Raw genomic sequence first — 27,654 nt, 5'->3', positions numbered from 1 at the left:
GAGGGAGAAAATTGGTGTTCTGCTTCAGGTGATCCGAGTTACAATTGAAAGTTTTCCCAAACTCATGACTTCTCTGAGAAACTTGAGGAACTGGCAGGGAGGAAACACAGGACTTGCCCCAGCGCTTCCCCAGGCTCAGGAGGGAACTGGTGGGACTGGGGACTGCTGGGCTGCTGGCCCCTCTACCCGTGGAAACCAGCCGGGTGCCGAAGGGGCAGGGCTGTGGCTCTTCGGTCCTGCCAGGAGACACGCAGCCTTTCCTCGGCAGGGGCTTGCTCAAATGTATGCCCAATTCTTGGCTGAACAAACCCCTCAAACAGTAACTGGCCCAGATCCTCCCAGTCTAGCCAGCTGGTTTGGGTTTACAAAACCCTGCGATGAAAACTGGGGAAGCCGTGCTTCTTAAACTTGAAATTGCTTGCAAACTTTTGGTACGTTCATTAAAAATGTTCTAATATGTGTGGGAGTTAGAAAAAAACCAGGAAGGGGACGACTGTCGATGACTGTAGAGTGACTGTTTCCTGCCATTAATATCTAAAGTTATTTCTTATACAGGATGAAAATGCTTGCTAGGTTAGCACTCTAAGTTAAGTGTCTCAAATGTGCATTTAATTTGGATTTAATAACACTATTTTTCCTTATGAAAACGCAGTCAATTATTGAAAGCATTTCTTGAGGTTTAGCAATTATTTAAGAGGTGCATTTACAGTAAAGTAATTAACTCAAATGGCATGTTCATGGAAATAGTATATTTAAAACAAATTTAAATATTTGTTAGCAGAAGAAAATATTTTATAGTACTATAATTTGATAATCTTCACATTCATTGTCTCTAAAACTTTTTAGTGTCATTTAGCAACTTGATGGAGAATTTTCAAGAGCCTTGGGGGAAAAGGTCCTTGGGGGTATAACAACAATAAGGACTTTTAAATGTGATACAAGTAATACAGAATTGGGGGGGGGGGGGGAAATGTGACTGGCTCCAACAATAACCATCCATCCCCAGCTTCTTTCTAAACTGTTTGGGTTTTTTTTCTTATAGAAAAAAATATAGAAATATAGAAAAAAAAATCAATTACATGAGAAAAGATGAAGAAAACACAGGGGGGAAATACCCAGAAAAATTTATTTTACAACTATTTGGACACTCAAGAACAGACAAAGATCTTTTTCCTGAACGGTCATTTTCTTTTTGCCCGGTGCAGAAGAGAAGGCCTGGGTCAGGCAGAGAAGTTGGTATATTTTCCTAAACTCTCTGTGTTGCACCCATTCCTTTGGAGCCCTGTGGCTGAGACCCCCCTCCTGCATCGCTCCCTGTCTGCATCGCTCCCCGTCTGCATCGCTCCCCTCCTGCATCGCTCCCCTCCTGCATCGCTCCCCTCCTGCATCGCTCCCCTCCTGCATCGCTCCCCTCCTGCAGCAGCACCAGCCAGAGGGGTGGCCCCAGCTTGGCTGGGGCAAGAATCCCAGAGTATTTCTCTGCTTTTAGGGTTCAATCTTTCTCTGTGTTTGCTTTGCACCGTAACGAGTCCCCCTGCATCGCTGGCAGGGTCCGGACTCCTCCACGCAGGTGCCTGCGTGGAGATGGAGCGGGCAGAAGTGATGCAGAAGGGCGGCAATTTTGGTGCAATGCTTCACGCGATCAATAACTGTTGGGGGTCAGGAGACCCGCCCTCTCCTGAGGCTGGCTGAGCTGGAGGAGGCTCAGGCTGCATTTTGCTGACTTTCTGGTCCTGGCTCAGTTGCTCTCGTATTTGACTTTCTCATCATTTCGTCATTGCTTTTCCCTGCCCCGCGCACTGCCAGTCTCTCCCAGTCCCCTCCCGAGCTGCCCTGGGTGATGGGTTTACCTGCCCGCGGCGTGGGCTAACCCTGGCACGCTGGCTCGCCTGGTGGGCAATGTGAAGGGCTACGCTGGTTGCATGCTCCTGCCAGGAAGGCAAACAAAATATTAAATTTTTTTAATAATAATAATACTAATAAATGCATAGAGCTGAGGCACAGGAAAAGCCATTTGCAAGAGGACAGTGTGCCCTGAATGAGAGGGAAGGCAGGAGGGGAGGCTGGCTGTGGTAAAGCAGGCATGAAATGACCTATTAGGGAGATTAAAATAAACCCACTTCAGCACAATGGGTGTAGGTACATCATTACGTTTATTGGGCTTTACATTTATTATTAACATAGATATTTCTCATTACTGCCTGCAGACCTAAATTAATTTCTCTCCTTTATCCTTTTAATTCTGGCATGGTCTTTCTTATGGCGTCTTCGGCTAATTCAAAACAAAGAAACTTTTCCTGACAGAATTAAAATGGGTGTCTCAGAAATTGCTACCAAAACTACCTCCATCGGCATGGGGAGGGATGCTGAGTTCCCAATTTAACTTTTAAGGCAAGTACCAAACTGCAGCTGAAACCGGCACAGTCCAGCAGTGGGACTGGCCGCGGGATTCAGAGGTGCACGTGGGATGAGCGGACGAGGAAACTCAACGTTGCCTTGAGAAGGAGGGTTGGGACATCACAGATGGCAAAAGTTGACTTTAAAGCATGAAGCCTCTGTGAAAACTGATTCCCAGGAGCTGTAGGATAAAGCAAGCCCCGGAACGAGGGCCCACAGGAGGCTGCCTATTAGAAAGTACAAAGGGTTTTAAATCAATAGGGTCTTGTGTTAAATGCAGATAAGCTGCAGCGCAGCCCGGCGTTGGATCTGTGAGTGGAAATGGTACGGAGGGAGCAGATGGGGCGCCGGGGGCGGCCGAGCCCACCAAACACGGCATGGCCAAAGGTCTTCATCACCGCGAGCCTCCCAGGAGCCAGCTTCTCTTGGCTAAAAATGCAGCCAAGCCTCTTGTATGGGCTTTGTCCGTGCTGTCAGCAGCCCTGAGCACATTTGGGGATTCTGAGGAGGAGGCATATAGCTATACACAGTGTTACATGATACCTCGGTGAACACACAAGGAAACACAAAACTCCAGCTGCTCTTACGCTATCCCATGCACCAAAGGCTGACGCTGAGTCAGCGTCTTGTTTCTGCTGCCTGTACTTCTTTCCTTTCTGCACCTGTTTTATAGAAAGAATAGTGTTTGGGGGGTTGTTACTGCTAGGAAACTTACTAATTTGTTCAAATGAGCAGAAGAAGCACAAGCAGAGTCTGAATGAGTTCCTTACCCCATTTGAGGGTTCATTGAAAAATCCTGCATTATTCATCCAGAGTTGGGCAATTGCACTTGTAATACCCAGCAACTTGATCCCCAAAGGCATGTTCCTTATGCCACATGCTTGAATGATGCTGTGTGTGGATGTGAGCTTTCTTCTGCATGTTTGCAAAGCTGCGTTACTGTGGATCCAGCCCTGCTCTTGGCCTGGTGAGCATCTCCTGGCAGTCCTGCTGCCACCCAAAGAGATTTTTTTCAATGCTTGTCTGCAATATAGACTTTAAGACTTCTGTTTTCTGAATCTTGTGTCTCGCAGCAGGAATGCGTATGGGTTTGCTTGGGACGAGTTGCACAGGCAGTTCCCGCCTGGAGCTGGACAGTGTGGTTAGCTTTCTGGGAAGGGGGTAGGTGCTGTGAAATCTCCTTTGCAGTGGGTCCGGTGCCCCTGGGGCCGGTGATAGCCCCAAGCCCCTGCTGCAGCCCCTGGAAGGTGGGCTTTCCGAAATGCTCGCTGGCCGTTGCACAGCCCCGGGGTGCCGTCAGAGCCCCGCCAGCCCGGCCGAGTGCTGGCACATCTGCTGGCCTTCATTCTGGGGAGGAAAACGGGTTCGGCCAGGGTGGGGACCCCCGCGCTCCCTCGGGGGGCTCTTCGAGCAGCTCTGTCCTCGGTGCCCACCGGTGCGGAGACCACCGCAGGCCCACCCCGCTCACCTCGGCCATGTGCGAGGGCAGCCGGCGTGCAGGCAAGGGCTGCTGCCCATCACCGTGCCTCTGCCTGCGGGTCGGGAGACCCTCCGAGGGGAGTCTGTCTGTCTGTCCTTCACCTGCTGATGGGGGGAGGCATTCCAGGGTGTCCCCCCATTGCAACCCACTAAGGGGAGCTCTAATCACAACGATAAACCCTGGGCTTGGGAAGGGATTTTTATTTATTTATTTATTTATTTTGTGTGGAAATCTTCCATATTCTTGAATTTATAATTTAGACCTTAGAGGACTGTCCTATCTGTAGAGCTAATTTTTCAAGAAATTTTGGGCCCTGTTTTTTTCATTTGTTTTGATTTGTTTCCCACCCCCCTCTCTTTTAGCATAGGATTTGAAGGCTATGATGTTTTGGAGCTTTAAACTTTATCTGGAAAACAAAGTGGCAAATTGTGGGGATGATCCTGTTCAGGGCTCCCCAGAGCAGCAATTGCATAGAGGTCAAATAGATATGCTTAGGACTATTTAGGCCATAACCCTGCAAACGTAACCTCCATGGGGTTTTCCATCGCAGGGCTGTGCCACTGCGGCACAGAGGGAAAAGAGCCTGGCTAGGCTGCTGGCCGGGGTGACCCTCTCTCTCCTTGAAGCATCGGTAGTAAAGCTCCTTTCCTCCATCAGGACAAGAGCGTGCCTCCACCATTATGGGTCAGAAAGGTCTTTCCTTCTGGTTTTGAGGTTTGGTTGAAGTGGGGTGTTTGTTTACATTTATTACTCACGGAACAAGATGCAACTCAGTGGCTGGTATTAGAAAAGTAAGTTAATTCCTACGTAGTTTTAAGGTGCCATCAAAAACTTTTCCAACATATGAAAAGTATGTGTAGGAAGAAACAAAGCAAAGTCTGACTGTTCATAAGCTCTGTCTGACCGCGACGACCTACGGGGTGTTTACAAAACACTGTTCTTCCCCCGGTGAGTCATTAGAGCTCTTGATAACGCCTGGAAACTTTTTCAAAAAGGCTCAAGTTTTGAAACCACTTAAGTGTAGCCACTCTAGCACAGGAGCCGCTCCGAGACGGCAATATTGTGCTTTAGGGCTTTCGTTTTTACCCCTCACGCTTATTCCCGGCGAGCAATTTGGAAACAGTGTTGCGTTGATACCGGTTTCCCGCTGGGAATTTTCCGGAGGATGCTGCTCTGCAGTTCTGCCCGGTGCGCACACAGCGGCACTGCGGCCCCAGCCCCTGCGCTCCCGGCCCGGCGTCTCCCGCAGGTCCCGGGTTTTTTCCCGGGGAGGAAGGACCGGCCCCTGGCAGCTTTCGGCTACGAGCTTTATTTTCTCTGCTCCAGCCGGCAGCTGGATGCTTTGCCCCGCTAGCCAGGGGCCACGCAGTGCAGGCTCGGGTGGACTGGGATATTGGTCTGCCCGACGCCTGAGAGTAGGAAATCTGATTGAAATCAACGGAGAGCAGAAACCTGACCTAACTTTCCTCAAACATCGTTTTCTGCCGTGTTTTAATTAAACACTGCGCGCAAGCAACCTGCAGTCGAGCTCCGGCAGGTGCAGCCTGTGCATTCGTTAGCAGCGCCCTGCGACGAGCCAGCATGCGTTTTGCAGAATGTTCACCGAACGGCACTGCGTGGGGTTTGAATTGACCTTCGCTATCGTTTACGCAAATTTTCGGTGTCGGTGCTTGCACTGGTTTGTAAAACACTTTTTGTGTTGCTGCCTTGAAAGGTTCAATCTCGCCTGCAGCCTGCGGTGCGCCGGGCTGTTGGCTGCGCCGCTGCGGGCTGTCGCTCGGGGACGTGACCGTGGGCAAGGCACGCCGGCCTCGGCGTGCTCGGGTGGGCGACGGGCACCGACGTCGGCACGGCAAAGTCTCTCCTGCCAAAGAGCTCCGGAGCTTGGGAACGGAGAGAACCGAAACCTCAAAATTCCCTTTGATACATCTGCTCGTCCCAAAGCAAAGGTACGGGCTGATCACAGGTATTTGCAAAAGCAAATAGCGAGACCGTGCCTTCACAGCAGCGAGGAGAGGAGCAAAATGGGGACGACTACTGGGGATGCTGCAGGCTCAGCCTCTTAGCTCACCTGGTACTAGAAACTGAATTGCTTGCCTGGTTATCTCCATCTAGTATTTAAATAATTAGCAGGCAAATCTGTGCATTGTTGGTTGAGAGAGATTAAGGGGACAATATTGCTGTTAGCACAGAGCCCTGGGGTTGCCTGCCACTATCTTTGTTAGTCACCAAGCACAGGATTAACCTGTAATAACACAGCCGGGCTCACAAGACGATAATTTACGGATTTGCTCTGAATGTAAGCAATTTCAGCAGCCTGTAAAATTACAGAACTTAACGCGTTTAGGAAAGGTTTTAGAAAATGGTTGGAAAAGATAACTATGTAAAGGACATGAATTAGGATTAAAAAGGCATGCCAAGAGAACATCGTTTCAGAGCTTTCCCCTGGCTGGCGTTCAGCAGCACGTCCTTGCACGGTGACTTCTGGCCCCTCACAAGGCTGGCATGGCTGCAAGCACCCATGTACCCAACCCAACGTAAAAATGACTCAGAACACATGCGATAAATAGCAAATATTAAGTCACCCTGTGTTATGCTGCAGTCGGTAGTAAAATCTGGTCTGAAGCCCTCCCGCCACCCCCAGTTTTTGGGGGGCACATATTTTTGTATATAGACATATAGATAAATACAAAGGGAAGGATATTAAGGGTCCAGAATAAACCAGAGTAGATTAAGAAATGCCACGCTAAAGTTATCTGTGCAACCCCTTGTGCCTACAGAGCACGGCACCGTCCGCAGTTACAGGCTCTCCTATTATCTCTCCGCCTGCCGTATCAGCTGGCGTTTGGTGGTCGGCACAAAGTGGCGCAGAGATAAGGGGCCAGGTCCTTCACGCGGAGGACGGCTTTCCCTCAGCGCCTGGCCAGTGTCGGGTGATCTCTCCTGGCCTTCAGGTTACTGGGTAAAGGGGACGGGGAGTAAGAAAATGGCCTGTTTCTTGGGGGAACCCCCCCCCCCCCCCCCCGGTTCGTGCACCCCTTCCAGAGGGTCCGGCGCAGGTGCCGATCTCTGGACAGGGCTGGTGCAGGCAGGTTGCGGTACCGGAGGAGTGGGCTTCTCCTGCCGGCAGGTCACGCAGCCGGAGCCCCAGAGCTGCAGGACGGAGCGGGGACCAGACCTGGGAGTTACTGTGCCAGCTCCAGGGGTTGGAAATGTCTTCGAGACCGCCTTGGCCCAATAAATATTATTAACAGTCATAGCTGAAAATTAAATTTGTTCTGGTGGAACAACTTAAAAATGGCATGCTCTTTCCTCTAGTCCAGAGGCGTTTCACATACTGTAAAAATGTGTTATTCATTTTACAGGGTCATATTTTATGAAAAGCAAGAAAAGTTTTTGTTCTCTGAGGACCAGATTTTGCCTTCAGTTTTCATTGGCTCCAGCTAGATTTGGCCAAAACAAGGACCTCTGTTCTCACCAGAACCGGTCTAAGGGGTAGAAGTCACATTCCAACCCTTACCTTACCCCAGGTAATACTGTTCTTTTAGGGCTAACTTCTAATTTTAAATTTCCATTTAAAATTTGAAGGTACTCATTCTCTTCAGTCTGGAGTGCTTCATCATCAGTCAGCAAAAATGGAACTCAGTACAGCAAGAACAGCTGAGTCTGTCTCCCCATCCCCAGAGCACCACATTGCTAGGTCAAAGGGAAAGCAGGGTGGGCAAAAAAAATCATCCTGCACTACAGATTTTCCACTTGAAGTGCCTTGTTTCTAAGGATATGGTTTGCTTCTGGAGTACTTGACTTAGCCCATGTTAATGACGGATTTTTTTTTTCATTAATTTTGATGGGAATTGCACCAGGCTCTGCAGAAGCTGGAGTTGCCCTCTTGCATCTTCTGCATTTTCTGGTAACTCACTTGTAATTAAGCCATATCTAAACCGCTCAAGAGCAGCTCTCAAATTATTTGCAGAGCATCACATGCTTCCTTTCGGGCTATTTTCGTCGTTGTTATCCGTGTACAAGCAGCGCCCCGCTCCGTGCGTGGTCCGTAGCTGGGGTGGCAGCAGATGTGCGGCAGGCAGCCCCGAGGACGGGGGCACGGCAGCGGTGCCGAGGGGACAGGGGCTGGGGAATTCAACGTGAAGCCCAGGACGCTCCCCATAGCCCTGGCAGGAGCGGTGCCGGCTGGGTGTAAGCCGGGCAGCCCTCGCAGCAGGGCAAAGAGAGGAGATTTTATGTCTTTGAGGCCATTTCTTCCCCACAGGAGCATGTCCGAGTCCCGGTGTGGGAATAGCCGCAGGAGAGCAGTGAACCTCAGCCACGGCTTCACTTTCCCTAATCCTTCATGACCTTCCAAGTGACTTTTGCAAAGCACTTTGACGGTGAATAGCATCTTTGCCTCACGGCTCTCAGCCTGGCAGAGGGGCTGCTCCGGCTCCCGGTCACCCTTCCCCAGGGACCCGCAGGACACGGTGCTGGAGGGACGGCACGGTCCCCTGCGCACACCAGCCCTTTCACCCCAGAAACACCAGGCTTCCCTTTAGACAGCTAGTCTTGTCCTGGAGTTTATACTAAGGTTGCTCTGTTCATTGAAAACTACTTTTAATTAGTGTTGATCTGGAGTAAGAAAAAAAAAACCCCGGAGAGCAGTTGCCCAGTTAATTGTACAACTCCATCCAAACTTGCCTACCCAAGGGTACATCCCCATCCCGCTGCAATGCAGAGCAATTCTTGGTGGAAAAATGGCAGGAGTCAGCTTCCCAAAGACATTAAGACATTTGCAGTGCTTTGGGACGTGGAAGCTGGGACAAGCCAACGGACCGTGGCTTGTCAGAGTCCTCTCCTGTTGGGCCCAAGGACTCACGGCCATCCCTCTGCCTGGGGACGGGGAGGGAAGCAGAGCCAGCAGCTCAGCCCAGACCTGCCGCCCAGCGCTCCTCACCAAAACCCCAAATGCTGGGATTCAAGTCGGTTTTGCAGCGCTGTAGTTTGCCAAATATAGCTTTTCTATAGCGAGGAATATTGATGAATTTCATCTGCCTGCGATTAAAATAACATTTCAAATGTGCTATATATAGACTTCTTTTTCCAGTTACTAACTAGAGCGGCGATTTCACAGGGGGCTGGTGGGAGGACGCTGGAGCTTTCGGACCCTCACCGCAAACTCCCCGTTGGGGCCTGTGTCGATGCGTTCACCGAAGGTACCTGCCGGCGGAGCACTCCTGGCCAACCGCTGTGACACCCCATGCCATTAAAGCATCATTAAAGGCTCTGAACGGGCTTTGGGCTGAGTTTATAACAGGCACGGGCAGCCCGCCTTTCTGCTGGGGTGAACACCGCAGGGTCCAGGAGCTGTGCTTCGGTCGCTGCAGAAAGGAAGTTTTAATAATAAGTTTTCTGGGAGGACAAAAGGGGCGGCAGCACTTCATCTATATTTATGGTGCCACAAATGCATGGCAGATGGCACTGCTTTTGTGTCTTCACACTTTCAGTGATGTTTAATTACAGGCCTATAAATAGCTGGGTTTATGACTTACGGTCAGATGCTCTTTCATCATGGTGGGAAAATAAGTAATAACAAGCACATCAAGAAAGCGGCTTTTTTTTTTTTCCCTTTCCCTTCAGGCAAGCACCCCTGTAATAGTGACAGTGGATTTTCAGAGATGGGGGTTCCTGCCAGATTTCTGCTGCACTCTGCTCCTCTCCAGCCACCCAAAGGATTTAATTACAGCCGAAGGTTTGTACGCTAACCGGAATGTTTATTACACAGAAGAATTCTGGGTTTCATGAGATAATAGCTGGGCCCATGCACTCTTGGGTCTTACCTGAAAATAACCTATGTGGCAAAACGAGAACAGGCTGGATATAAGTCTAGTGCTTCGTTTGTAAAATGCCATTGAAGACTTTACTGGTCTGCCTTCACTCTGGAAAAGAGCAGATGGGTTCCTTCTCGCCTGACCCTGTTAAGTCTCATTCAAATGAAACCAACACCAACAGCTTGGCTTTTGTAAGTGAACATTGCAGCCCCCTCACTAAAATACGATTTTGAAGGAAAATCATAATTGATAGCTTCCACATGCTCACAGCCATGTGGAAAATATGTTTTTTCTCAGAGCAAAAACCTTGGGACAGGGAAGAGCAAGAGGGTGGAAGCAGATTTCCAGGCTCAGGAGCAGGCAGAGGGCAATCAGCCCCAGAACATCTTGTGCTTTGCTTTTCCTCCTTCTGCCTTAAATGCTCTGCCATGTCAAGATCAAATAACTGTAATTAGGGGAAATAACAGTCAAAGCGGTGTCTTCTTCGGAGACGCCTCAGCTTTGTCAAAAATAATGCTCGTGCTTCATGGGGAGGCTCATTTCAGCAGCAAACGTGACGCTGCTGGGGACAGCGCGGGGGCTGCGGGGAGGGATGCCGGAGCGGGGGGAGCGCCCGGGCAGCCGGGGCTCGTGTGCTGCGAGCGCACCATTACAGGTAAAATGAGCAGTTCTTGCACGAGGTACCTCATGAAGAAAATGAGCTGTCAGAATAAAAGCGATGTAACGCTCGTTTTTGGAAAAGTGGGGAGAAAGAAACTTAGATTCAAGTTAAGTGGGAAGCCAAGTATAAAACTAATTTAAAACCAACGTTGAAGCTTTTCAAGCTGCTTATTTCTCATCGACGTGTAAACTTTGAACGTTGGGTAAAGCACTGGTAAAATCGGCTGTTCTGCTTCAGTGGCTACAGATCATACCAAGGACGTAATGCGTTGGCACGGCAAACGTCTGGTTAAAACCAGGGGTTGGGGGATCGTCCCAAAGGCGATGCTTTGGCATCGCAAGTCCCTCGCCCTCGCCGAGACCGGAGCCCAACCCCTCGTGTTTCAGTGCAGGGCAACATGTTCTGAGAGCAGGAACAGGTAACCGCAGAGGGAGATCTGCAGTTTAATGAAAATGTCCTCTGAGCCGTGAATTGCAGCACATAGTTTCTGAGATTATATGTATGAGTTTACCCATATTTATTAAAGTATCAAAACCTGAAATAAAAATAATTGAATTACAATTTCTAGGCAAGTTTAATTTTATTTTCTGTGTTTCGCTGCAGGTAGCCACCAAACGTTTCCCAATGTGAAAGGAGTACGAGGCACGGCGTGACTGATAGAAGTGCACGCATTTCTGTGGTGCTGCACAAAATGAGGTTTCCCAGGGAGCTCTAACCTGAAGTTCTGCTTGTCCTTGGGCAAATATTGCCGTGTGGCCCCTTGCGAGCTCCTCTGTTTTGCTGTCCGTAAAATTGATGATAACTCAGCTCACAGTGGAGATAAACTCATTAATGCTTGGGAGCATTCAAGTTCTCAGTGATGAGTTAGTAGGAAAGACCACAGGATAATAAAGGATTCTCTTCCTAGCTTGTGATGACAGGCAGTAAATAAGGCACGGACCACACGAAGGATGATGTACCTACAACGTGCAATGCCTCGTGCTGCACGTGCTGCCCTATGAGGCGGGTAAGATGTAACGAGCTCTCTAACCGTGTCTTCTGAGTGACTGCTATTGCGAACTGATGGGGTCTTCGCAGGATAAAGTGTGAGATCATGGATATTGCTAATAGCTTAGCAAAGCACAATACATTGGCTTAATTTGTTGGTCAGACCTAGCCAATAATTAGCTTGAAGATATTGACTGTAGAGTCATTACGCTAAATCTTCGTCAGAAGCAGGCGGCTGTAATAGGAGGCTATAATTATAAATCGTCGGTAGCTGGGCCCGTCCTTAGGGAGCCCCACTGACAAGGGAAGGATGATCTCCTCTTGCCATACACGTCTGGTCTCCTTCCTGCAGTGGCCGGTATTAAAGATCCATCTAACTGAGTGTCTTTACGATATTGACTCATTTATATTATTTTGGATTTCCTTTTTTCATAAATCTCTTCAGATTTATTTTGTGGTTTTTTTTTTTTTTCATGTAGCTTTTTTTAGTGTCAATAATTGCCTAGCAGCTGGTGCTTAGCTAACTTTGTGACCATAATTTTCTGGGCTTAGATAATTATGTCACTCCTGTTTCAGAAGAGAATCCACTTCACTGTTGGACTAGTGCAGAGATGATGTGTTTAGTAGAATATTGTGAGAAATCATACGAATTACTCCACAGGGAGTAATAGATAAATATTCAAGTATTATATTTAGTGAAGGTCTGGCTTGGATAGCAACCTGCTGTATAAAACTCCTAAATCTGTGCTTGTGAGTATTATGTCTTTGTGTGATGGACCTAAGCCATCCTCTGGCAAGGTCTTGTCTTCGTTTCCATACCAATTGCTTCACTGGTACTTACTTAGTCCGTGCCCAGCAGCCTTCTATCATGTCTTTGGTTTTTAGTGAACATGCACTAAAAAGTGGCCACTACTGCGCTAAAATAAACCCCTTTAAATGCCAGTGTTCTGCCCTGTGCCCCATTTGGGTACCCAGCCTCTATATAACATAGGAACAGTGAGGAAGGATAAATGTCAGCTGCCACCAATACAAATCACAAACCAGTTTTCTTCCCTTTAATTTATGGCGGAGCAGCATGACCCATCGGAAAGATCGTGTTTGAGGATGAGCTCCAGCAGAAAACCACATCTCATGAATAATATTCTCTCTAAGAAGAAATATAAATTGCTGAAAATGCCTGAAAGGTAGGAGAGCGAACATCAATTTTTGATTTGTACCTTGATGAAATAGATTTCTTTCCAGGAGATTGGTACACATAAAAACTAACCAGAAGTTCACCTGCCTCTCCAATTTATTTAAAAAAAAAAAAAAATCACAATGCCTTAGATATAGTTATATTGCTCCCCTTTTAATGCTTATCTTACTCCGTGACAGATCTAGCACGGTTTGTGACCTCCACTTTGAAGACTGCTGTTCGTACCCTATCAGCACCTGCGCTGCTATTTTAGGTAGCTCAGAATGAATATTCATCTTGTGTCAGTGTAGGACAGATCAAAACGAGAACAACCTTAACGAACAAGTACATTGATGTGGCTTGATACTCAACAAAGTGGGTGTTTGTCTGAATCGGCTACATAGAACAGCCGAGAGCCGGGAACAAAGCAAAAATGTAAAACATCTCTGTAGTGATTAAAGTGACTTTGAAATCTTAAAGTAGTCTCCTATTAATTACAGGAGGCCACTAATTGCATTAGCCTCCAAACCTGTAATTCAGAGAGAGAAAGCATTGCGGGATGTGTTCAAGGCAGTACAACCTTTGTTTATAACAAAGGAAGCTGAAATAGAACAGTAATAAATATAAATATAATATATACAAATATGTGATAACCCCACAACCAAAGATATATATGACACAAGGAAAGAAAGACTCCGATGACCTCACGTACAGCTGAAGTGCAGGCTGGCTGGATGCCCTGTGAAGCCCAGACTCTCCCGGAGGTGTGAAGACAGGCTGAAACCCCAAAGGCACATCCCAAAATGATAATACCGCTCCCAAAGTACAGCAATTCCTAACAAAGAAAACTGCAAGTTTTCTGAAAGGCGATAAAAGCTTCATGAGTAAGATATAATTGAGTTTCTAAAGAGTAAGAATATATAAATAGGTTTTAGGATATTTTTTGCCCGTAATTTCCCTGTGCCAAGGTATCAGTGCGTCATTCCCTAGAAGTCACACTGCTCTAACACCGGGCACTTTTTTCGACGCAAACTTAGTCAAGTACAACATGTTGCAAAGCAGAGAGGAGAAGAGTGAGGACGTACCACTGAAATTCAGAGGTCAGGAGAACCTCAAGTTCAATGTGATAGAGAGGTGGTTTTTAAAAATTGTAAGAGACTGAATGAAAAAAAACCCAGCATTAATAGAATAAATCAATGTTAAAAATCAGTTTAAAATAATTTTTTAAAAAAAGAGGTGATTTTTCTGAGCTTGACATTTTAAGAAGCAATCTCTGCTGTACCACGGAGGGGAGAGAACAAACTTTACCTACTCTGTACTTCTCTCCAGGTTTTGTAACAGCTCAGTATTACCTAGCAGAGTTGAGCATGAAGCAAGTTAGACAAGAAATTGCTGGCTGTTTGACAACATAAATGAATGCCCTAGCCATGAATCGGCTTGGGAAAAAAATTTTGACACCAGATTGCACATTGAATTGACATATTAAATAAGTGTTCAACAAATAATTACAACAGATAGCTGTTGCTGGTTAACTCAACAGTATAAATTGTTAATAGCTGTATTATTTGCTAGATAATTGATTGTGATAACCACGCGCGGTGCGAGGAAATCCACGAAGCTGGGGTGGCTGAGGGTGGGTAGCGCAGCGCACTGTGAGCGATGTCATGCTCCAGCAAAATGACGGTACCCAAAGCCGAAGGGTTTCTCACTGAAAATACAGGGAATCGAATGAAGGGGGTGGGAGAGGAACGCGGCGTGCACCCAACCCCCACAGCGCTGCTGTCTCATCAGGCACCACGCTTAATAACGGATATGCTTGTTGGTCAGCATATGGGGGGTGGGAGCAGGGGAGGGAAAGGCTGGCTAACGTGTGATGACGTTAGATAAATAACTACTGTTTTATCCTCACGCACAATGGCTGGAAGGTGGGTTGGTAGTATTTTGCAGTGACATCTTGCTATCGCTGTGTGTGCCAAGCCATCCCTGTCATCGTCTTCAGGCTCTACCCGTCCTCTGCTTCTTGATCTCTTTCCAATGAAAAAGCACTTTAGTCCAATATTATATTTAGTACAATATATTTAGTACAAAGATATTCAATCTAAATATAAAAAAATTCTGTTATGCAGCAGAGCAATCTCTCTTTGATTGGGATTTGATTGATTATTGCTTTCCCTTAGAGAAATTTTATGAATCGCCTTGTTAAAATAATTTGGAATGCTAATTGGTAATGTTTTCACATTTCGAAGGCACAGCCCAAACCTGTGTGTCTTGCTGCCACTGCCTAGAAACTGATCTTTCTGGCTTGGCAGCATTTCAGGGCCAGGGTGTTTTGGTTAAAGAAGAACAGCCTGTATCTTTTTTCCCTAGAAAAATCAGGTTTTCAATTGCTCTCAAAACTAATTACTATGCTGGGTTTATCAGTGCGGCCAGTTGACATTTTAGCTACGGCATTGGCTCTCTGGCTTTGACGTTAACAACATCTCATGAAAATGCTAATGCGTTTGTAAGAGATGATCCTGCTTATTAATATATTTCACCGATTTGCAGAGTATGTTGTTGAAAACATGTATTCCCCCAATCAAAGATAAATGTATTTTATGTGCTTTATATGACTCTGCTGCTAATCAAAATTAATCAAGGCCAGATCTTTTGATTAGATTTTTTACTGTTGTGTCTACAATTAGGCTAAAGAAGATGCTCTAGTCTTTAAGGTATGTATATTCATTTTATATAGGCTTTGGGAGGGCTACGTTTAAATGTATATGGCTGGATTTTCCACCACTTATTTTAGCAATGGATTTGCTAGATGCAGCACCTAAAAACCACTGGATGAGAACTGGAAACATGCACCTGACCCACTTGCAGATGACGTGCAGCCACTTCACAGGTGCTGGGGCCTCAGAGGTAAGTTCAGTTGTGTGAATTCCTACAGCGTCATTAAAGGATTTGGGTTGGATCTGAGAACAGGATGTTATTTTATGGGTATTGGCTTAAAGGAAAACACACAACACGTTCAAAAAGGCAGGTGTTCCCATCAAACTTAGAAGGATGCAAATCCCAGATGATGGCACCTACCACGTTACATGTAACCTGCGGTATCATACCTACCATCGCAAATGCAATTATAGAATGGGACATATTTGCTCATGAAACAAATTATACAGTTTCTTTTTCTCCTGTAACCTTGCAAGCTCTCAGCAGGAATGAACCACAAAGCAGATTATCCGACGGCAGCTTTATCCAGGTTAACCTCGCCACTGATGCCCTGACCGGGCTGACGGGAATGCAGAGCCCGCTTGGCGGGGGGAACCCCAGCAGGAAAGCATTGCCCCCAGCACAGGATGGACACACGCGCCTCTTTCAGATACCCTGGGCTTCCTTAGCGTAAGGAAATTGTTTTTCATTCAGTCATGCAGTGAGGTGAAGGAAACTGTAAGGATTTCCTATGGTTGAGAAGTTATTCTCCTACGGTTTTGTGCTGTGGAGGAATTATCGTCTTGCATGCTGGAGCCAGCAAACCTCATAGCAGAATCATTAAAAGTGGAGTTGCTCCAAAAGAATTTATATCACCTGATCTGATGAAGCATTCAGGGCCCGTCTAAAAACTAAATATCTAATTTTTCCAGTGAAATGAAACACTAAATGGTTTGTTTGCTTGATTAGGAATTTTCTGATTTTGGAGTGTATCTTGTTCTACAAATTAAAGTTAAATTAAATCCATAGATATTTTCACTAAATATCTGATTTTAATGGTCCTAAACCACTTTTTATTTTACTAAAACATGTTCTGATTTTAAAAGTAATTGGATTTTGAGATTTATTTTTTCTTTCTTCAGCAGCTTAGCTTGGTGGGCATTCTATTTTCTACTGAACTATTACCACTAACTCCACTAGCATCATGCATAGAAAATGCAAACAAAAAATATAAGTAGTCCTTCTATATGCATATAAATTATTATATATATATTATATATATGCATATATCCCTTAATATACCCATGTAGAGGGGTATGTAAATAGCAGAAGATGATGAAACAACCTGATCTGGTTGAAGATGTCCCTGCTCTCTGCAGCGGGGGGTTGGACTAGATGGCCTTTAAAGGTGCCTTCCAACCCAAACTACTCTATGATTCTGTGATTCTAGGATTATCATGGCAGCATTGCATTCTGTGGGATATGGGAATTACTACCTCTTGGAATCTGGTAGCTCCTGGTAACTGGTATGGCTGTCTCTGGCAGCCATCATCCAGAGATTTTGGTGGGACTGGCCACTAAATCCTGCTTGGGAGTGAGAACAGTACCTGAAACAATTTCTCTTCAATTTTAATTATGTTCTTTCCTCAGTTTCTAGAAATTTAAAGAAACTTTTAAAGAGGCAGAGTAGAAAAAATGTGAAAGGTCCACAGGAACTGCCTGCCTTCCTCTTTTTTCAAGGAGGGAAGCCCAAGGAGCTGGTATGCCAGGGGTTCATTCTCTTTGCAAAACCAGGGCACCCCTCGGCCTCTGAAATTAGGGGAGTCATTTCATTAGTGTGGCGGCACATGGACTTGATGCTGAGGGCTGAAGGCATCGCCTTACACAGCCTCCCCGGTGAAGCAGTACCCTGAAATTCCCATTTATGGGAAGCAAAACCGGTGAAGTATTACGAGGCTGTGACGTACCCAGCAGCTCCTGGCACGGTGATGCTCCGCGTGGGATGTCCCTCTTCTACAGCAGGGAGCTGCGACCTGTCGGAGTGGTGCATTCCAGACTAGCAAGCCTTGGAAAGGTTTAAGGGTAGTGGAGAAGTGATATATGGCATGTGTCGAGAGTTTAATTAAGGAGGGAATGATGCAAAGTCCCTCAGATCATTTAAACAGTAACTCAAGGGGGTCTTCTCTTATAATAGGTAATTACCAAAACATTTCCTTTATATATTCCAAAGGAAAAAAATGAGTGTACTCATTTATCACCTGGTTAATACCAAGGTTTGCAATAAATACGAACAAGGCATTATCAGGGTGAAATGTGATTGCTATCTTCTTGACACTTTAATCGTAAAAATGAGTCTTTCAAAAATCAATCTTGTTAGGTGTTTCAAAGCAGAAATATTTTAAAATATTAATTACCTCACACCAGTGTAAAAATATCTGTATAGTAAAACTACAACTCAAAAGATGAAAGAATAGTATCTGCTAAACAAAAAAACAGCAGAGCACTGGTTAGCCAACCCTGTTTGTACCAGCTGAATTCAGAGGGAGCAAACGTGCTGGATTTAAAGGGGATAAAATGCATTTTTAAACGCAGACTTCCATTACACAGTGACTAGTGATTTGCAGTGTGTCCTTCAGTTCCTAAAAAATAAAGAACAGGTAAGAATGTCATTATCTGGCCACGAAGACAATGAGTTCAAGCCCTTTCTGCTTTGCTGCACACAAACCCAAGCTGAGCTCCAGCGGAGTCATGCACGGGATTGAACATCCCGCGTTGCCAGCCTGGCCCTGGGAGCCTGCAGAGCAAAAAGGATCTAGCAGCACTCTTCTGATCCCAAATCACAGCTGCAAGGAACACTTTTTGGCCGTCTACTTTGTGATTTTTTTTTCTTTTTTTTTTTTTTTTTTTGAAAGTGTTGTTGGTTTTGGACTTGTTTCCTAGCGAGACAGCTGGAGTTTCTTGTGCTGGCTATTGCACCGGTTTGCTATGTTCAAAAGCTCCTAAGAGTAGCTGTGCATGCATCCCTTCCCACGCAGAGCTGCCTGGGTGGGCAAGTGATGGCAGTGCTATACAAATATGCAGCCATTGAAGTCCACTCAAAAAAACCCCAACCAAACAAAAAACAACAAGAAGAATCAAACAAAACTCCAGAATGTCCCAGATTACATTTCCAGTGCAGAAAATAATCCATTTGTGGTGACACAGCCAGTAATATTGGAAAGTGATGCTCTGGATTAACATGCTCGCAATACAGCTTTGAACTTAACAAGGTGAGTGCTCCCTGAGGAGGTGATGCTGAGGGGCTCATCTCGCCTCCTCCCAGAAGAAGCCAGACCCTTGTCCTCTCGCGTCTGGTGGCTGTGCCGTGGTAAAGACCGTGCCGAGGGCAGCCGCTGTCTCTGTCTTTGCAGGTACCTCTGCAGCCAGCACTTTGATTGTCCTGCTTTCTTGGCAGAGCACCTCATTTTTTTTAATTAAGGCATATTTAATATAAATTTAAGTAAAAGTGCATAAATGGTTTGCATAGATCACAATGAAGAATTGCGCGCACAGTTATTTTGCCAAACAATTATACATGAATATTTTTTCCCCCTCAGCGAAAATAGGTGGCTATAATAAAAAATACAGAAGTCTTGAAATTTGAACCCCCTGCCTATATTGCAGAATAGCAGTATTTTGTATACATTATATACCCTATTGCACTATCCCCTCTACTGCTTGCTTTATTGCAAAAAGGTGAGTTGACAACGGTCAGGTGTTCAGCTATCAAAACCCCCATCTTTTTATCATTTTTTGTTGTTGTTTAGCAGAGAAGAAATGTGGGGGAAATATAGAAATGATGAGCACTTGTTCACCGAAATCAGAGTTTTGTTTCCATATTTCCATACACCCCCATAAGGGTGTAATACTCTTAATATCTTTAACTATAAATAATACGAAACATGCAAACACCTGGAAGAAGCTCTGAAGGCAATTGCATGTGCACTGTGCCGTGGGGGAGCTCAGTGCATGTAGCACAGGGCTCTGGCAGGTGTGGGCAGAAAGCTAAAACTCCTCATGGGACACTGAAAATTCTACCTATAAAGACTTTCAAAATATTGGTGGCCTTCTTTGGGTTTGGGTATGTCATCGGTAAAGGCAATGCTATTACTGTTCATGTTGTTTAATATTTATCCCTATTATCAGTAGATGGTTCCTCAGGAAAACAGCTGCAAATCTCTTGTTTAAATATGCTGGTTTTACCACTTTATCTAACTTACACACACATTTGCAAACTATACCCATTAATTATGTACCAGAAACCTTGCCTGTGCTCTGTTTTGTTTGGTAACACCATGTTTACACTGCTGCTTTTTGAGCTGTTGTAACACAGGTTGGCACAGCCCAGAGTGAATCTTGCAAATACTGGGGAAATCGAGCATTGATCTCTTCTGGGGATGCTTGCTGCTTTCCTTCTTTATTACCATTATGATTAAATGCTTTAAGAGGCCTATTTTTCCTATTGCTCTGCCAACAGAAGCCATAAAATCTATTTTAAATTATACTATTATCTACTTATCTTACTGTTGTCTGGAGAACAAATACTTTCATGTCGCAGATGTAAATTAAAAATTTCACCGAGGCTTCCCAAACTCTGGCTGGTTTTTGTTTCCAGCCTCTTTAGCGTTCAGTGCTGGAGCCTCACGTGTGTTTCACACACCTCCTTGATGTCATTATTGCCCTAGGGAGATTCATCTCCGGCATCTGTGTCACGGATCCTCAGAGACGCTGCTAGAAAAGGAAAATTTAACTGTGCACCGTTACTGCGGGGGGCCCCCTTGGCAAAGCACACCTCAGAGCTGTGCCAGCATCCTTCGGGTTCATTGCTCAGCCACTGCAACGCCTAGATTTCTCCATACTCGCAGAATTTGCTATATTAGTAGCTTTAATCAGCCGAAGCGTTCTTTTATGTTCTTTTCCTCCCCGTTTTGGTGCAGAGAAAGCCTAATTAAAGTTGGCTTCCACTATGGGTGGGTGGCACTGGAAATCAGGGCGGATGCTGTCCACGGGTGCTGGCAGAGCCGGGGGTGCCCAGCCGTCCCCACCTCTCTGCGCTGCCGTGGGACTGACTGTCCCCTGCCCCGAAGGTCCCGCGGTGACACCAGCCTCAGCAAGAGCCGCGGCAATGCCACGCGGCGCACCGCTGTCCTCGCACGAGCTTAAAAACGTTCCTTCTAGCATCTGCAAACAGGGAACCCGTGCGTCGTTGGTTTAATCATATAGCTATTCCCCAAATGACCTTAAAGGAGGTGATACATTACACTTCTGGCTGGAAGAACCAGCACCCAGCATGGGAATAAACAAGCTCCAGACCTTAGCGGCGGAGCGGAGGGGAGCGGGGGTCTCCCGCGGGGAAGCCGGAGCTGCCCCCCAGCTCTGCGGTGCTTTGGCAGGCATCCCTTTGCCCCCGCCTGCCAGAACATTTCCGTACGCTCCACCGCTGCAAAACGTGGCACTAAATCCTGTAGTTATACCTCCGGTGTGGAAGAGGTTTGAGTGCGATACCTGCGCCCTAGCCAGGAGTCGTTGCTTGGTCTCCGTCCTACCTGCTGTTTCGGAGCAGAGGCGGTCCGGTGCGACCCTCCACGGCACACGCCAAGCAACTGCAACCGGGGACCCCCGTCCCCAGGGCTGGGCTGATGGACCCGGTGCGTCCCCGCTCCCGGAGGAGGTGATGGACGCGGTGGCTCCCGTTCAGCAACCGCTCGGCTTCGGGGGCTGCGCTTTGGGGTTTTTAGCTGGCAGCTCGAGCATAACGAATGAAACAAGGTTATATTTAGAGCTATGAATAATTCTGCATTATGAATGAAAGAACATGTCATGCGAGACCAACACAGAAAGGCACTCTCTATGTGCAAGTACTTTTTTCCACTCCGGTGCTGGGTTTCCTTTGGGAAACAGGACTGTTATTCATTTTTGCTTGATTCATCCGTATGCAGAAAAACCTCTATAAAGGTAAAACCCTCTTATTCTCATGCATAGAGAATGAGCAAAAAAGTTATAAATACCTAATGATATTTAGATATTTCATACTTTCGTGGCTTAGCACTTCTTAGGTCTTGCATTTTCTCCTTCCAGTCCTGTCTCAGTCTGTTTTCCCTGGAGTACAGGGACTGTACTTGGAAAACATGAATGTACTTAATTAATACGATGTCAGCTCAAAAATGCTGCCCAGGATTGCTAGGGAAGGTTGTTTAATTTGTGTATCAAAACTAAAGAACTGAAGAGAGAGGTATGATAACTTAACAGTTAATTCACTCAAAAATATTTTATGTAGTATAATTAAGTTATGGCCCATCAGGAGAAGGAAGTCAGGAAAGACTACGAAACACTTGGCTATCTAAATTCAAAGTTGTCTGTAATTCATAAATTGGCTTCCCATGACAGAAGATGTATTTCAGGATTTCTCCTAGCTATAAAAATGTAGGAATGGCATCATAAATCAGGCCACGGATTCCCGGAGTCTGACTTGCAGCGATCGGTTCACACAGGGATAATTTGTTCTAGAAAACACTGAATGCAGACGATGTTCCGTGTTGCCCGTGCAGACCTTGTACCCAGCCTCTCCTGAGTCACCGCGAGCGGGAACCGGTGCTGCGATGACCTTTCAACCTTGAAAGACGCTGCCTGATTTCACCTGGCGAAAACATAAGGCTTCAAGGAAATCTCCCACCACGGCCCATTTTTCTGGTTTTCATTTTTTCGTGCTCACGGTATTCTCAGGCATAGCACAGAGAGGATGGCACCATCCCAGTCCGCCCATCAGGGACCACCACAGCTACAGCCATCAGCTCCTGGAGCCGGAGCCGCGGGGCTCTGCTCACTTCATGCTGCTGCGGGACACCCGCACTCACCGCACCCGGGTCTGGTCCTGCCGCACCAGCTCGCCGGGGTCAGCCAGTAACACTCTGAAATATTTCCCTTTTCACCGCTTCCAGATCAGCTCAGTCCATTTTCCGTCTGTCTGGAGGAAACCTGCAGGTGCCAAGCTCCCCGCACGCCTGCCCTCTGGGTTAAAACAGTGCATCCTGGCTATTTTGGGTAGAGAAGGAGAACCCTGCAAAGAAAACGCGTGGCTGGACAGGGTGAAAACTGCCTGGGGAGGAGATGTCAGAGCTGCAGCGTTAACCCGCGCAGCGCTGCAGGCATCCGACAAAGCCTGCAGCAAGAGCAGACCCCCCAGTGCCAGCTGCCTGCTGCCAGCTCCTGGAAGGCCATGAAAGGGTTACTGCTAATTAGCTAATTAGCTCAACTGCTAATTAGGAGCACTTGCCCCTGTTCAAAAACAGGCCCAGGGGTAGGAGCTGCCCTGGAAGGGGCAGTCTGGGACAGCTGGGCTTCATTCAGGCACCGTTCTTGCTGCTGACATGGGGAACAGGTAGGTGTGTGGTGCCTGTGGGACGTGGGGAGGAGGCAATGGGGATTTGGGAAGGGGACGCGTGGTCGGTTCTGCTTGACGTGGCCTTGGAGCTGGTGGTAGCCCCCAGGCAGCTAGACCAGCCCTGGGGGACTCGCCGGCCCTGGTGAGCGGAGGGACAGCACTCTCCTTAGGGCTGAAGAGAAGCGCAGCCGGGTAAGGGTTTGTGCTCCTCAAAGGTCTGTGTTTGCCTGGGCGGTAATGAAGGTGCTGTGAGCTTAGATCCGTGCAAGAAGGTGACCCTCGTGGAGACAGAGTGCCACGTGCATGCAATTCCCTTCTGGATCCAAAGCGCTGCTTCTGTGGATTTTGTAGCTTGTCCGATGTTTGAGATTAAATCCTTTTAATGGCTTTCTGTTACTGGAAAAAATGCTGTGCGTCTCACTGATAGTTGGAAGTGCTCAGGAAACTGAACCCCACGTGCAAAGTTGTGTTACAGCTAAGAGAGACTTGCAGTGTAGCTTTACGTGTAACTTGTCAAAGCTTTAGAGCTGAGTTTGCAGGCCTACTTCACGACCCTGATAAATGTATTTTTTTTTAGTAATTTGTGTTGTCATGACCATAATTGGAGCTGTGCTGCAAACTGAGTGAACTCAGCTAATGATGCTCTGCCATTGCGGAGGAGCTGGCAGGTCGGATGGGGAGACAAGCTGGGGCATGAGGTCTGAGCAATGTGGATGGCTGGTTTCTGAGGGTCCTGGTGGAGGTGCAAGAGGAGAGCAAATAACTTCTTGAGTTATGGTGACATCCCTTAGCTCTAGTCCTCTGGATAGGAGGTAGGGCTGGAAATCGGTGTCCTGCCTGTGTCACATGCTGGAGCATTCGCACTGCCTTGAGGTCAGTATTTGCTACGCGCCTGAGCAAAGCGATGGTGGGAGGAAAGCCTGAGAAAGTGGAAGGAGCTGCCAATATAATTAACCTGCTTGTGTCAGGGAACATAAAATTGAATTCTCAGCTTTGTGAGGGTGTAGGTTTTGGGTGTTTTTTCTTTGTTTTTTTATTTAAAAAATAAAAGGAAAGATCACAAATGTTTTTTCTTAACGTGTTTAAGTATCTGGTTATGAAATACCCAGATACCTCAAGTTACACCAGTCTTGCAAGAGCTTAAATGTACTTAGCCTCCTTTTCTTCCAAAGTATGTTCAACACTTTGGTCTCCCTAGAAACTCTTAGTTTTAAGCCAAGGAGGCTTAAAAGCAGGAGCAGCACAGCTGTGGGTGCTGCTCCGCTTCTGCAGCTTGAGGGGCTGCCTGCGGTGCGCCAGGTCCCTTGTCATTTTACAAAGGACCGAATTACCACCGAGGTATTTGAGCAGGCTTACAAGCAGCGCTGCTTTCTTAAATAGGCTTTGTGACATTAAGGAAATCTGTAAGAGCTGCGTAACTGCTCCAGATGGCAGAAATTCGGCTTTGAACCCCAAGCCTGCCTGCTCGCAGCAGGTGACTCGGTTGAGGGTGTGCTGCGGTTTTTGGGAGCCGCAGCTGGAGACCTGTGGGGTAGAGCAGCTGCCGGAGGGGAGGTTATCCTGGTGCCCTCCCTGCCCCGTGGGCTACTGGTTTAGTTTCGTCACCTCCCGACTGGACTTAAAATGTTCACGTGAATGCATCCGTAGAAACCCTGTGGCAGCTTTGGCTGGCTTATCTCCTGTTGCCTGGATCAGGAGCGTGCATGTGAAGGGTACGTTTCCAAAGCCTTGAGCGGTTCCAACCTCTGGTACTAGATAAACATGTCTGTCCGTGTAACTTCCCCAGCCTGTATTGAAGGACTGCTTAATCTTCACACATACAGCACCTAAAAAAAAATTGAAAAAATCTCATTATTTTGTAGTATATGGAATCATTCCAATCAAAAATAGCTTGTCTAGAATATTTGCTGAATTTTCCAGGTACAAGTGGAAAACATAATTACCAGCTTCATGTAAAAAATGAAAACACTGTTTAGGCTAGAGGAGACTCAATCTGTTGAAGTACATTTCAATCTCCTTCTGATGCTAAATAGCTATCTGCATTGCAGATAAAGCTATATTTGCATGCAGACCTGGATGTTGTCATCTCTCTTTCTGCAGTTGTTTTGATTTGAAGTCCCTTGTATAGACTCATTAGCTGCCTAGAATATCTTAGTCTGTAAGTATCTCTCTGGAGGCAATATTCAAGATCTCTTGAGGACCTCTGATTATTTTATATAAGTGTTTTTCCTGCTTTGGTGAAGCTTACTGTCTTGGTCACCTTGATTTAATCTAAAATGAATGCAGTCAGTGTAATTTAATTGGGAGAGGTGAGAAAGAGGGGAGGAGGGGATTGATTGTAGGCTTAATTTCTAGGCAATGCAGATACAGTTGAATATACCCTGGGAGTCTGAATAAAAGTGCTTTGGACAGTTTACAGGCCTAAAAAAAACAAATAGAAGAACCATCCTCCTTTATCTCTATGGAAAACCACAAGGTTTCCATCCTGTGTGCTTCATCATTTGTTATTTCTAAAAGTCCAGAATCTACTTGGACTGTAATTACTTTACCCAGAAGGACTGTAACCCTTTCTTGTTAAGGCAGGCTACTTCTGAGATATCGATATATACATATAAGGATTTTTCTGAGTACTAAAATGGGAATTATGGAGTGATTTTTTTTTTTTTTTTCCTTGTATTTCTGTAGCAATATTTGGTCCCTTGATCTTAAGATGCACTTACAGGAACAGAGACTTTAGCTTTGGATAAACTTCCACTTCTAAAATGAATGACTACAAGTGTATTCCCCATAATTCATGGCTGATTTATTCCACTTTCTGCACTATTTGAACATACATGCTAACAGGGCTTTAAAAGAAGACAGTCATGCCTGTAGACCAGAGGCCTAGATATTATAGGAGTCTTCTAGGTTTGTGGGTTTGGTTAACATGACTGTTGAGAAAATAATTAAAATAGTTCAAGTATTTAATATAGTTGAACTAAGTTTAAAATAATTAACTATCCCAGTATTAAGCGATCCATGTCCTTTTATGTTTATCAATGTAACTTATTTCTGTGGTCTAGGCTACTCACAGTAACAAAATGGGCAGATCATTAATTTAGCCAGTGTTGAGGTTTGTTAGCAACATTGGGTAAACTATACTTGGACATCTCTTGGATCTTAAAATGGTCTGCAAGCTACTTTAAAATGTCTATTTTTAAATGCGAGCCTACGTATATTCTCCCTTTTCTCAGGTTCAGTGCTCTTCATACTAGTTATGGAAATAAACGTAAGCTGGATTGCATGTTTTCATGGTGAAGTTATTTTTCTGTGCTTCTAGTAACCGTTTGGTGTGAGGGTCCTGGGGTCTTGCCTCGCAGACCCTCTCGCTTGCCCGAGCTGCTGCTTTGTGCCCCAGGAGAGCAGGCTGCTCCGGGGTGAGCGAGGGCAGAGCTGCTTTGCCCTGTTCTCTAGGTACCAACGTTGTAAGGAGACGTGAGGAATAAGGATATGCTCTTCATGTTCGAATCCCCCATCACCAGCTTCTGTAATGAGAATTTTCCCCTTGTCTTCCTCAGTGACTAACTCTGGACAACGAATGTTGCTTACAAAGGCTCGGAGCACCAGCTTGGCTCCTGGATTTTGTACTGAACTATGGCATATTGCAAGCTGTTAACAAAGGCACGCAGCACATGTACACAACTGTTGCTGCAGAACATTAGTAATCAGATTAGCCGCGAAAAAAAGCAGGAAGAGCCCGTGTTAATTAGCATGTAGTTCTTCAGCTAAGTAATTAGAGTCTGTTTGTTAGAATAGCCCTTGGCTTCAGAGGATGACAATTCCTGGTGAACATCTCCTGTACAAATGGGAGCAGTGCTGGAGCAAACAGGATAGCTCGTTAGTACCAGGAGGGATTAAAGCAAGTCTTGGGGTTAATTGCAGTGAAACCCTTTTGTGGCGAGCTCCACCGCTAGCGAGAGCACATGGGGACTGAGGACTCCCAGTGAGCTCTGGGGCTGATTGTGGGAGCTGCCTCTGTAACCTACACCTGAAATTAGCTGTGCCCATAAGTCTCCCTTTTCAGTAAACAGGATGATACATGGATTGATGTCTAGTCACTTAAACAAGGATGAAATGCCTCTTATACTAATGGATTTTCTGGTTTATTATGTATGTATTCATGTGAAAAACATTGGTTTATGATGTTTTGACATGCATGGGTCTGAGAGGGAGCTGCAGATCTCGGGAGCTTATTTTGGTCCTGTGCAGGTGGCTGACTTTGCTAAAGTAAAAATCAGCTCATTAACTGCCTGAATAAAAACAAAACAAAAACAACCAAACGAAACCCCTTAGAATCTCCCATCTTGGGCAGGACCCCTGATGAGAACTCTCTCTCGAGGCCAGGCCAGCAGGACCAGGCTGCTCACTGCCTTCTCCCCTCTCCGAGGAAGGAGAGGTTGCACCCTCTGTCCCGGCTTTTGGCCACCGCCTTGGCGAGAGGTTTATTTTCCCTAATATCTAAGCAGTCTCCCGTGCCCAGGTTTTCCTGCTTCCCCTCGCCATGCACCTGGGGATGGGTCTGGCCCATCTTCCCCTGCCCTCCCCTGTGACAGGACACGGCGAGGCACTACGGCTGCTCTCGGGCCACGAAACCATCACGGTGGGGATGGACTGCTGAAGAAATGCAGCTGGGTGTTGAAGCAGGCTTCTTAAATACAGGTTGCAAATGGGCAGGTAGGCATTGATCACCCCATCTTCATGTCTTTGGAAACTTCTTGCCTGCATCTGCTTTAATTATTTAAAAAAAAAAAAAATAATCCTCAACAAACCTGAAATAATTCTTCAAAAGGTAGTATAGTTTGACTCTTGGAAAAGTTGCGCTAATGCAAGGTGTTTCATTTCTTTATTTTAAACTTGGTGAAAAACCTTCCTGTGATCTGTGCTAAGCTGCGAGGTGTTTTTCTTTGTTAACCTTCTTTAATTTGGATTCGGTTTCATTTCCGGCTGAATAGTTTTGTACTTTTGAGAAAGATTTCAGGAAAC

This window comes from Aquila chrysaetos, chromosome 6, assembly GCF_900496995.4.
Source record: "Aquila chrysaetos chrysaetos chromosome 6, bAquChr1.4, whole genome shotgun sequence".
In the NCBI taxonomy this organism is placed as follows: Eukaryota; Metazoa; Chordata; class Aves; order Accipitriformes; family Accipitridae; genus Aquila; species Aquila chrysaetos.
Note: the sequence above shows the minus strand (reverse complement) of the source record.